This window comes from Biomphalaria glabrata, chromosome 1, assembly GCF_947242115.1.
Source record: "Biomphalaria glabrata chromosome 1, xgBioGlab47.1, whole genome shotgun sequence".
NCBI lineage: Eukaryota > Metazoa > Mollusca > Gastropoda > Planorbidae > Biomphalaria > Biomphalaria glabrata.
The window spans coordinates 72,587,530-72,599,338 of NC_074711.1; the positions used below are offsets into that span (position 1 = coordinate 72,587,530).

At 34.9% G+C, this 11,809-nt stretch overlaps 1 long non-coding RNA gene across 1 annotated transcript; it reads left to right on the forward strand.

Annotated features, from left to right (window-relative positions):
• Positions 1 to 1,094: 1,094 nt before the first annotated feature.
• On the forward strand, positions 1,095 to 9,154 carry LOC129923149 (uncharacterized). The gene is made up of 2 exons (XR_008775098.1): positions 1,095 to 3,376; positions 8,658 to 9,154. It is a non-coding gene; the product is annotated as an uncharacterized LOC129923149 (long non-coding RNA).
• Positions 9,155 to 11,809: the final 2,655 nt, after the last annotated feature.

Below are 11,809 nucleotides of genomic sequence, written 5' to 3' on the forward strand. Positions count from 1 at the left end.
ATTTAAAGTGAGCAGAGCTTAGATTAGAGAATAATATTACGTACTTAGATCATTCAATTATATTACGTTCTTAGATCATTCAATTACATTACGTACTTAGATCTTTCAATTACATTACGTACTTAGATCATTCAATTATATTACGTACTTAGATCATTCAATTATACTAGCCAACCGGCGGCGTAGCATACGCCGCTATTTTGCAGGGTCGGCCTTAGGACCCGCATTTTCATAGGACCCGCGCTAATTCTAGGTGTATAAATGATTAAATTAAACCATTATAACAGATTCCCCGCGTCCTCCTGTCAATTTACCAGGAGCTCCTGGAAATCTCCTGAAATTGCAAAATATACGAAAAAGTCCTGGAAATATCCGGAAATTATTAAAATCTTGAGAAAAACACATACAAATGTCCTGAACATTTAGACAAAAATTGTCATTTTGGGGTGTCATTCAATATGGAAAACGCCACTCCTACGCGCGATAAAAAAAACGGCATTATGCAATACCCGTAATTTTGGAATCTAGTGAAAGAAGCTTTTCGCGCCTCAGACTAATGAAGAATTACTTGATGTCAACAATTCTCAAAGAAAGATTGAAACATTTGGTAATTCTTGCTATTGATCTATGTAGGAAACAGAATTCTTATGATGTACTGTATGACTTTGCTACACGCAAGGCTCGTGTAGTAATTATGTGCGTAGTAACGAATGAATAAAATGCATAGACGAATATACGAATATATTTTCTAATACAAACTCTTAATTTTCACTTGTTATCCGTATCCCTACCCAAACTGGGCCCCTCGAAATCCGTTTCACATTGGGCCCTACAATGGTTAAGTCCGGCCCTGCTATTAAGTGACGGGTGAATACAAAGTAGATTACTTGTTCTCTTTCCATGACTTCTTGGTCATATTGATTAAGTCCGGCCCTGCTATTTAATGACGGGTGAATACTACTTGTCTCCCCCAACCCCTCTTTTTTTTCACCTCTAAAATTACGTGGGGTAACTCTAGTCCGTCTGGCTTGCAGAAATATAAGAGTGATCTTTGCTTGGTGTCCAAACTCTTGAGCCATGAAGAGAATTATATATATATATTGTTAGACACCTTATTTATATAGGTTAGTTATTTTAGTTATTTAGCGACGCACCATAGTAGACGCATATTGAACGGGACTAGTGACGTTTGGGATATGTTGGGTTAGAGACCGGAAAATCAGTTAGCGTTAGAACATTCCAGGGTAACGACGTGTTTAGTGACAGAGACTTCTACTGTGGCCTTTTATCATAATAAATATATATTAACTTGTTCATCATCGTTGACTACATCTCTTCACCTGTTACAATCGATGTGCCAGTTCTTGTTTGTGTTGTTGGTCAACTACACGTAATACACCCGAACAATTACACCCAAACGATTGCAGAGTAATTGGTTGACTTCAAGACAGCCTGAACTAGCAACATCACAGTGGCGACCCCGAACCTCGAAGCCGAACCTCGAAGCCGAACATCGTACCGGACCTCGAAGCAGAACGTTTACTCAGGTGAGGGTCGTGCACTCGAAGTTATAAGATTTCATCGGAGTACGGCTGAACACAGCAGCATCGCAGAGTGACTTTGTTCTAGATCTACATACAGTCATCGCCTGTTTGATCGCACGTTCAACGAGCCGTTAACTCAGGGTGACCTTCGTCAGGGCAGTAATCATCGCAACGTCTGGTCTACTTAACCAGTATATTATCAAAGCCTGATCTTCATATGCTGAATCGACCTACAACCAGAGAAACCGTTCGTTCATAACGGGTGAGAGATCGTTAGTGAACCTGTTGGACATATTTTTTTTCTTCGTCATAGGAGCCACATTGAGTATCAAGTTTTACCTCGTCAGTTTCGAGAAGGACAGTTTGCCCGCTGTCAGAAGTATTGTGAGTACTACAAGTTTGGTAGCTAACTAAATCGAAATCGCTCTGTCGTCTTACCCTTGGAGAGATTCTTGTGGAGCAGTTTGCTCATTGAACCGGTTGCTTGCCACGTTTATAACGGTCACTGTGTTTAACCTTTGGAAGGTTAGTGAAGTAATCTTTATCAGTACTGAACATTGATATATTTAGTATTCGTCGGTCTAGACGTTATCTAGACGTGCTGATAGTGAAGTTGTGGAAATAGCTACATCCACTTAATTTCGTTGAAAACCGTTAATCGTCTAACGGAACGTCGTCGGAGGTGACCTTGGTCTCACCTAGTCTACATTGGACAGTTTGGTCTAGTGAAGCAGAGTACAACAGCAAACTTCGTCGTACTACCAGAGTAGCAGCAGAAGCAGTGAACTATTTTAGAGAACCGTTATTCGTCAGCCCAGATCAAGTCATCGTCAAGAAAGTCGTTATTCGTCAGCCCAGATCAAGTCATCGTCAAGAAAGCCGTTATTCGTCAGCCCAGATCAAGTCATCGTCAAGAAATTCATTATTCGTCAGTCGTCCAGATCAAGTTGCCGTCAAGAGACTGTTATTTGTCAGTAGTCATCTACACAAGTCAAGTCATCGCCAGAAGAACCGTTAACCTATTCGTCAGTAACTGTGTACACAAAGTCGTCGGAACTACACATACGGTCATCAACAGTCGTCGAAGGAACTGGAACATTTTGCTGCGGCATATCAGGACATCTGTGGCATTACGTGGGATACTGGTAGCACCGGAGAACAGAGTCAGAACTGGAAGAGAGGCAGTGGAATTTGTTGTGATCTAGCATATTCGGGAGTCCGAACAAAGGGATCTTTCTTATCAAAAGCTAAGTGCCATTTTTCTTATTAGTATATGTTTAGATTGCCCTTAGAAATAGATTTTGTCTAAATTTGGTACGTTAGCCTGAGTAAAATCAGGTGGTGCGCCTTAAAACCCGTCGGGGTAGAAGACGTAATTTAGATGAAAAGCTATATTATACGTTTAGGATTGTAATTTGTTTTGTTTGTGTAAACGTCATATCCGTTGTTGCCTGGTTACTTCGTGACGTCATCATTGTGTGCCATATTGTCATATCCCAACCCATAGCGATAGTCTCATTTTAATTATTTCATTTGTTTATATTATTTTAAATTATTTATTTTTATTAATTTAATTAGATCTGTATTTTTTTTTCACTTAATGATAGAAAGTGCGGGTAGGATTCTTTCATTGTGAATCAGACTAAAATAATTTTTAGTTTGAGCGGTTAAAATCAAATATGATTTTGCCATGAGAATAATGCCGAAACTGGCTATGTAGTCAAACACTATCGTCTGGCTAAATTTAGATCTGCAAATTGTTGTACATCTCTTTGGTACAATTTAATTATCTAGACTCTACTTAAATATTATTAAGTTGAAGATGAATGAAGGTAGTACATTCTAGATATATATATCTTGTTGAAGATATATTTGACACTGTATACACATATTTGTTTCGTATGGTGAAATAGAACCATAATCTACTCTAGATCTAGACTCTAGACAGTCTTTGAATTTACTCTAGACACTTCACTGTGACTTCAGTCATACCAGATTTTAAAAGTGATAATAGTTATTCATACTAGATCTAAAAGTCATAGTGCTCTTGATAACTATAGATCTAAATAGTATTATTATACATACTATAATATACTAGATTTAAATTTGTGTGTAATACTGGACCTAATATACAGATTTGAATATAACCATAATAACTCAGACTAGATTTACACATTTACTAAATCTATAGATAGAGACATACCATTTAAAATTTGTATAAAAGTGTGGAAAAACTTAAATATAAAATAAGTTTAAAGTATAGCCATAACTAATATAGGCTAAGTAAAAATATATATAAAATATAAAACACAATGGCTACATCATCATATGTGGACCTTAAGGAGGTTAAGGAAACAGCTATGCAGGATGGAAAGGCCATGGAGTTAAAAGGAAAGGACTTAGCAGCTTATGTACAGCAAGTTGTGAAGGAGGAAACGGAACGTCAAAGACAAGAGATAGAGAGACAAGATAGGATCAGAAAGGAAGAATATGAGAAGCAAAAAGAGGACCGAGAACATGAAGCTAAAATGGAGAAGATGAGACTGGATGCAGCACAAGTCAGAGCTCAAACTGAACAAGGAAATAACACAAATAACTCAAATAATTATACCACTCAAAGAGACAACCCTAATTCACAAACATGGCTAAAGAGAAAGATACAAAGTTTTGATGAACAGAAGGATGACATTGGTGATTTTTTGAAAAGATATGAGGCAAAAATGTCTACATTTAATATGCCTGAAGAGGAATGGTCTGAAATACTGATAGACTTTGTTCATGGTCAAGCTCTAACAATATGCCAAAATCATGACCATCATATTGATGATAGCTATCAAGTTTTAAAAAGAGAATTATTGAATGCCTATGGTCATAATGCTACAACTTTTAGAAAGAAATATTTTGACAATATACCATCATTAGAAATAGAACCCCAAACTACTATTAATATGGAAAAGGATTTTTTCAATAAGTGGGTAAAATTAGAAAAAGTGAATAGCTCTTATGAGGGATTAAAAAATTTTATTCTAGTGGACAACTTTGTAAATAAATGTGATCCTCAGTTACAATCTTTTATTAGAGAAAGAAACCCAAAAACTATAGATGAAATAACAGAAATAATGAGAGTATACAAAAATGCCTATCCAAATAAACCATTTTCTGATAGGGATAAGAGCAAAGTAGATTTAATAGGATACACCAGAGAAAATGTTGATAGAAGTAGAAATAGAAACAGATCAAATAGTGGAAATAGAAAATATAGTGAAATAACCTGTTTTAAATGTCAAGGAAAAGGTCATATAGCAGCTAACTGTAGAAGAGGGAATAGTAGGTCTGGAAGTAGAAATAGATACAATGAACAAAATAACAGTAGATATAGGAGTAGAGATAGGAATGACAGGGGAAATTATAGAAATAGAAGTTACAGTAGGGAATACAAAAATAAAGGTACAGATAGGATATATTTCATGGAAGGAAATAGGAACAATTTTGCAGTGTACCCAGGGTTTGTAGATAGAATTCCGGTGGAATTAATCAGGGATTCAGGTTGTAACACTTTGGCAGTAAAAACTAAATTTGTCAAACCTCATTGGTATAAAGGATTTACTAAGAAAGTAGAATTAGCAGATGGCACTGTAAGGGAATTTAAAGCTATAAGGGTATACATTGAAACTCCATTTTTCACTGGTTATTGTGATGGCATTGCAATACCAGAAATGAGATATGATATGTTAGTAGGAAACATAAAAGGAGTTAAAGAATGTTCAAGAAAAGAATTAGAAGACTGGCAAAACAAATACAAAAACATAAGACAAAATCATGGAAACATAGAAACACAAAATATAACAAGTATGGTAATAACAAGATCAATGGATAAACAAGATGAGAAACAGGAAAATACAATAAATGTAATAAGTAAGGATGAAGAAAAAGAAACCAGTAATGTAATACAAATAGAAAATACAGATGTTAAGGAAAGTGAGATAGAAAATGAAACACAAAATAGTCTGGAAACACAAATATCTCAAAGTGAAAAAGAAACAACACCCACATTTGCATTAGAACAAATGAATGACAATATTATTGGGAAAATTTATTCAAGAATATCAGATAAAAACAATAATAATCCAATGGAGAAATTTTGTATAGAGAATAAAATATTGTTTAGACAAACAAGTAATGATAACAAGAAAATAAAACAACTTGTCTTACCACAGAAATATTGGAAAGATGTTTTAATCATGACACATGATAATAATTTAGCAGCACATAGGGGAGTAAAGAAATGTTATAGGAATTTGTCAAAACAAGTATTTTGGCCCAAAATGAAAGCAACAATCAACAAATACATAAACTCATGTGACATATGTCAAAAGAGATCTAACAAAAGTCTAGTGAATAAAGCACCTATTCAAGAAATGGATGAACCTACAGCACCATTTCAGAAAGTATCTATTGATTTAATAGGTCCTTTAATTCAAACTGAAAATAATAACAAATACATTCTAACAGTAATAGACATGTTTAGTAGATACCCAGAGGCAATTCCATTATCAAATACAAGTGCAGAGAATATCATTAATGCCATAACTCAAAAAGTAATTACAAGACATGGTATACCTAAAATTATATTGAGTGATCAGGGATCTCAGTTTAAGTCAGAACAATTTAAGAAATGGACTAAACAATACAATATACAACACATATACTCTTCGGTTTACCACCCGGCGAGTAACGGGTTATGTGAACGATATGGTGGTTCATTAAAAAGATCACTAACAAAAATAATTCAGAATAATCAGAACAAGTGGGATCATTACATTAACTATGTACTATTTGCTCATAGAAACAACATCCATGAAGCAACACAATTTTCACCATATGAAATAATACATGGAAGAAAACCCAGAGATGAATTAGATGTTTTTAAAGAAAATCTAATAGACAATGAGAATAAATTAAATAATGACAGTGAAACAACAATCACAACAGAATTGAAAGAAATATGGACTCAAGCATATAACAACAATAAGAAGTACAAACAAAGTACTCATGAGAATCTAAATAAGAAAAGACAATTGAAAACACTAGAAGTAGGAAACAATGTATTAATATTGATAAATGACCTGAAAAATAAAATTGGTAAACAATGGAAAGGTCCATTTAAGGTGATAAAACAAATTAATGATGTGAATTATCAAATTGAAATAAATGGGAAAATTAAAACATATCACATAAATAATTTGAAACTGTATCATGATAGAGAAGATGAGTTAATACAAAACATTCAGGAGGAAATAGAAAATACATTTTCAGAAAAAGAAGAATGCTTGATGATAATAACAAATGAAAATCACAATGAAAATGATATTAAGGAAATACCTGTAATAGAAACAAAAGAGAATCAAACTTGGCAAAAGATTAATCTTAATAATTTAACTAAGGAAAAGTCAAAAGATATAACTAAAATAATACAAGAATACAAAGAAATTTTTTCCAGTATACCAGGAAAAACTAATATTATTAAACATGACATTAAAGTAACAGACTCAAAACCTATCAAGCTTAAGCCATATAGAATACCGCTACATTTACAAGACAAAGTAAAGAAAGAAATAGACAATTTACTAGAATCAGGTATAATTGAGCCATCAACATCTCCTTATGCTTCACCAATTGTGATAGCCAAAAAGAAGAATGGAGATATAAGGTTATGTATTGATTATAGGAAACTTAACAACATCACAGAATTTGACCCATATCCAATGCCAAATATAGAGGATATTTTACATAAATTAAATGGAGCAAAATTTTTTACTAAATTGGATTTAACTAAAGGTTATTGGCAAATACCTTTAACAGAAAATGCAAAACCTTACACAGCATTTGTAACACCATATGGTATTTTTCAATGGAATTATATGAGTTTTGGATTAGTAAATGCACCTGCCACATTTAATAGAATGATGAACATGATAATTGGAAACAAAGAAAATGTTATTTGCTATTTAGATGACATATGTATTTTTAATAATAGTTGGGAGGAACATTTGGTAGATGTAAAAGAAGTATTCAAAATAATAAAAGAAAGTGGACTTACAATTCAAGCAGAAAAAGTAGAAATAGGATTGGAGGAAATAATTTTCTTAGGACATAAAGTAAATAACAACATGATTAGCCCTATTGAAGATAACATAAAGAAAGTACTTAATATTGAAATACCTACAACAAAAAGACAAATTAAAAGTATATTGGGAATAGTAAATTATTACAGAAAGTTTATAAAAAACTTAGCAGAAATAGTGAATCCACTAAATGACTTACTTAAAAAAGGAAAACCTCAAAAAGTAGTTTGTAATGAGGAATGTGTGAAAGCTATTGACAGAATTAAAGATGTTTTTAGTCATGAACTAATATTAAGACTACCTGATAAAGACAAAATATTTTATGTCACAACTGATGCATCTGGTAATGCTATTGGTGGTTGTTTAATGCAGAACTATGATAACTTACATCCTATATTATATGTAAGCAGAAAATTATCAGAGGCAGAGAAAAAATATAGTGTCATTGAAAGAGAAGCCTTAGCTGTAATATGGGTAATTACTAAGCTAGAGAGCTATTTAATAGGAAGGAAATTCATATTATTAACTGATCATAAACCTATTCAGTATATACAGCAAAAGAGCATGAAAAACAGTCGTGTTTATAGATGGTTCTTAGCACTACAGGAGTATAAATTTGAAGTGAAAGCTATTAGTGGATCTATGAATATTGTAGCTGATTTATTGTCTAGAATGACATTGAAATGAAATAAGTTTGTAAATAAACTATGAGTATATTGATTATGTAATATATATTAATATATTGACACCATTTATATGTTATGAAAAGGGGAGATAAGTAAAGTTGATGTTAAGCATTTAAAAGTAAGTATGGATATTTTTTTTTGTGTGAATCATTTCATATATCATTGATGAAAGTTAGTTCTATGGAAAAGGGTGAGTATAAAAGAAAAATGGACAAAAGCGTATAAAAGGGTGGTAAGAAAAAATGTATTGAATGTGTAAATAAAGTTTATAATTGTTTTTTTGAAATATTGTATTTTATCAGATTACTGCCAGTGAAGAACATTTGAGATGTGTAGGACATGCCCATAAGATGCCACATTTTCCTCCATGATGAACTGTGTAACAATGAAGATGATTTTGGAATGTTATGAACTGTTATGAACATTGACATGTATATGAGGAACTGTCAAGTCAAGATGAAGATGTCAAGAAGAAGATGTCAAGATTTTATGTTTGTGGTCTTCCCCTTAAATTGAAAATGCCCTTGTAAGACTTGACAGTAGTGGAAAAATATTGACATATTTTTTTTTTCAAAGGGGGGAGGAATCTGTTAGACACCTTATTTATATAGGTTAGTTATTTTAGTTATTTAGCGACGCACCATAGTAGACGCATATTGAACGGGACTAGTGACGTTTGGGATATGTTGGGTTAGAGACCGGAAAATCAGTTAGCGTTAGAACATTCCAGGGTAACGACGTGTTTAGTGACAGAGACTTCTACTGTGGCCTTTTATCATAATAAATATATATTAACTTGTTCATCATCGTTGACTACATCTCTTCACCTGTTACAATCGATGTGCCAGTTCTTGTTTGTGTTGTTGGTCAACTACACGTAATACACCCGAACAATTACACCCAAACGATTGCAGAGTAATTGGTTGACTTCAAGACAGCCTGAACTAGCAACATCACAATATATATATATATATATATATATATAGAGAGAGAGAGAGAGAGAGAGAGAGAGAGAGAGAGAGAGATTACATACTTAATTCTATTGACTCCCAGTGGAGCATAGGACCGAAACAGTGTCATCTGACTCTGAGCGATTCCTCCCAGCTGGGTCCATATCCATCCTGCCATCTTTGATTCTTGGTCAACCGATCTTCTCCGTGTTTGCTTTGGTCTCCCAGACTCAGTAGCGGCCCTAGGGAGTAGCAAGTGAGGCAACCACCCCAGGCCTGAGGGGGGCCCGTGATCGTGGATTTCCTTGTCACCTCCAGCTTCGCAATCCAGATTAGTTCCCATGAAATAGGACTTGTGACTTGTTACTCAATAGTTTCGAAGCTTTCTCGGAATTCCCGGCATCTATATGATACCAATTACCATCCAAGCTCTTGACATGACATTCTTGGTTTCAAACAGCGTTCAGTTGCGGTAAAAAAAACAGCATCTTATCACCTGTCGATTCTACGAGGCTATCATTGTCTAAGTTAACCTTGGCATCTATAAAAAAAACAATTAGCCGGAAGCGACAGATTAACATCGTTTATTTCGTAAATAAACGACATCCAAATGGATTTGAATAGGAAAACGCGTTGTGATCAAGTTTGAACCAGTTGCAAGGCTATAGTTATATCTACAGGAAAGATTTACAGGTCATTTATATTGTTGTAACTTTTGAAAAAAAAATTATAATAATAATAATGAAGAAATAAAGTGTTTTCTTGACTTCCGTGGTTTTTAAATCAATATATTTTTGGATATCACAAGACATCCCCTAACACTTTAATCTCCTAAATGACTATTTCCCCATTGCATGTCACCTGTTTCTGACGACGCAACCTATGATGGGGCAATGAGCAACTGGTCTACACAGGTTGCGATTTCGCAGGTCAGTGTTGAGGTCATTATAACGATTGGTCTAGACTCTAGATTGAACCAGTTAATGTTAACACCCCATCATTCACCTCTACAAGAGAAAGGGAAATAGGCAATAATGCGATAACGCTCGTGACATATCCCTTCTATGCATGGCTGGCAAGATTCTGGCTAGGGTGCTATTAAATAGACTACAACACCACCTAGAAACTGGTCTACTTCCAGAGAGTCAATGTGGCTCCAGGCAGGATAGAGGTACGGTTGACATAATCTTTGCAGTCCGCCAACTCCAAGAGAAATGTAGAGAGCAAACTTCAAATCTCTATACTGCATTCATAGATTTGCTCAAAGCTTTTGATAATGTCAGTCGTGAAGGCCTTTGGCAAATCGTGTCCAAATTCGGCTGCCCGGATCAATTCATAACAATGGTGCTCTAATTCCATGATGACATGCAAGCAAGAGTCTGTAGTTCTCCTGTCACTCTTATATGCAACAGAGTCCTGGACCATATATTCCCGCCACATTAAAAAAGTTAAACTCCTTCCACCTACGCTGTCTAAGGAGTATCCATAAGGTGCGTTGGTCCGACCAGAAACCAGACACAGAAATCTTAGAGCTGTCCAACATGAACAGTATCAATGCTAAAGTGAAAAGGCCCCAACTTCGATGGGCGGGACATGTAGTCCGCATACCAGACAATCGCCTCCCCAAACGACTTCTATACGGGGAGTTGTGTGCAGGAAAGCGCTCCCAGGGAGGTCAATACAAGCGCTATAAAGACAGTCTCAAGAGCTCCTTCAAGGAATGCGATATTGACATTCATGGCTGGTAAGCACTAGCTCTTGATTGCTCCTCATGGCGTGAAGCTGTAAGTCTCGGAGTCTCGAGTTTTGAAGAAAAAAGAGTGACCAGGGTAAAAGAGCGCCGAACCAACAAAAAGCTGAGAGAGAGAGAGAGAGAGAACCAATTAATGTGCTATACGGTTATTCCGCCCAGCAGCATCCAGAAAGTTTGGCGATGAGGTATTAATGTGTTTTTTTTTCAATAGGCTACTGTGTATATACAACGGGTGGCTTTGAGGAAAAGAAAGCGCCTCTCTGTCCCTCTCTACTGCCTGACGGGTAAATAACAAGGCATTAAAACTTAAAATTCTAAATATATATGTAGTTAGTCTTGAAAGATTTTTCATGTGTTAACCTTATTTTAAATGTTCGTTCATAAACAAGATGAGATTTCTCTTGTATCTCTCTAACATTTCAGTTCTCTCAACATGTTCTCCACCAGTATTCTGTTGGTTCAATTGACCTTTTAGCACTTGATTTATAATCAGCCATATTTTGTTCACAGCTCATTAGACTGCCATTTGAAATCCTCTGCTTTTGTGTGTGTGTGTGTCAGAAATTAACCGTTGAATGAATTTAAATTGCTACTAATTAAGTCATTAAAATAGTTCCGGTGTTTTAAATTCTATGCAGTCTCTAAGTTACATTCAAACATTTTCACAGCGTGATGTACATAGCAAAATCAAAAGTGATCAAGAGGGTCCTACATGTAGGTCAAGGTGTTTTTCTGGTAGTAGAATAAAGGC